This window comes from Branchiostoma floridae, chromosome 9 (genome assembly GCF_000003815.2).
Source record: "Branchiostoma floridae strain S238N-H82 chromosome 9, Bfl_VNyyK, whole genome shotgun sequence".
Classification (NCBI taxonomy): domain Eukaryota; kingdom Metazoa; phylum Chordata; class Leptocardii; order Amphioxiformes; family Branchiostomatidae; genus Branchiostoma; species Branchiostoma floridae.
Window position 1 is genome coordinate 23,733,182 of NC_049987.1, and position 874 is coordinate 23,734,055.

General features: G+C 35.5%; 1 protein-coding gene across 1 annotated transcript in view; it reads right to left on the reverse strand.

Annotated features, from left to right (window-relative positions):
• Nucleotides 1-874, reverse strand: part of LOC118422362 (hemicentin-1-like) — a 46,606-nt gene that overhangs the window by 15,921 nt on the left and 29,811 nt on the right. The window lies entirely within an intron of this gene.

Consider the following 874-nt stretch of genomic DNA (forward strand, 5'->3'; position numbering starts at 1 on the left):
TGTTAATAAAAGAGCCTGTCATTCATGCATTTTCATATCATAGACTCTGATTGGGCGGAATCATTTTGTTTTATTTCAAAGATATTGGTGGATTGGCCTATTGTCATCATTGATTCACTTTATCCATGTTATCTGTATTGTGTTTGTGAGCTTATGTGTATACATGTGTGTGGAGGATGGGTCAGATTACCTGACCTGATTCTGAAAGTCAAACAAAACTGAACAAAGTATAATATATCAACATTTTTATCCAGATATCCTAGTGGGCAAAAAGGGGTTGAATAAAGTAAATCTGATTGCCTCAATCAAATATGACATGACTCTCTTCTATCTGTACCTGTTGGTCCTGTTTTAGGACAATAAATTTCTTACTTTCCTGACTTAACCATGAACTTGGTATCAGATGGAAAAAATTGTGCAACATTCAAATACATTTAACTATTGGTTTGACTTGAGAATCTTCTCACCAAGAAACCCTTACAGTCATTATACTAGTTTAATAAACCCAAACGTGTCAACTAGACATTTTGAGGTTTCGGATCTGAGCTCAAACCTCTGGATCTAAACCTGGTACCAGTGTTTTGAAAACCTGCGGAGGTGAGTTGGGCGATGTCCCATGTATTAGAAACCACTGATTGCCAAGTTACCCCGTGACAAGAAACTTGATACTAATCCATGATAGCAATTTACATTATTACTTCGTAAGCATTTATGAATATTTCAGCCAAATTTGAAAGAAATACGATTCTAATACGAGACATGAAATCTACACCATCCATAGTCCGCATGCATTCTTCTGAGTTGATAGGAACCACAGATGTACTGTAGTGCGGCATTCCTTATCATACAATAATAATATTTAATTTTTCTTTCT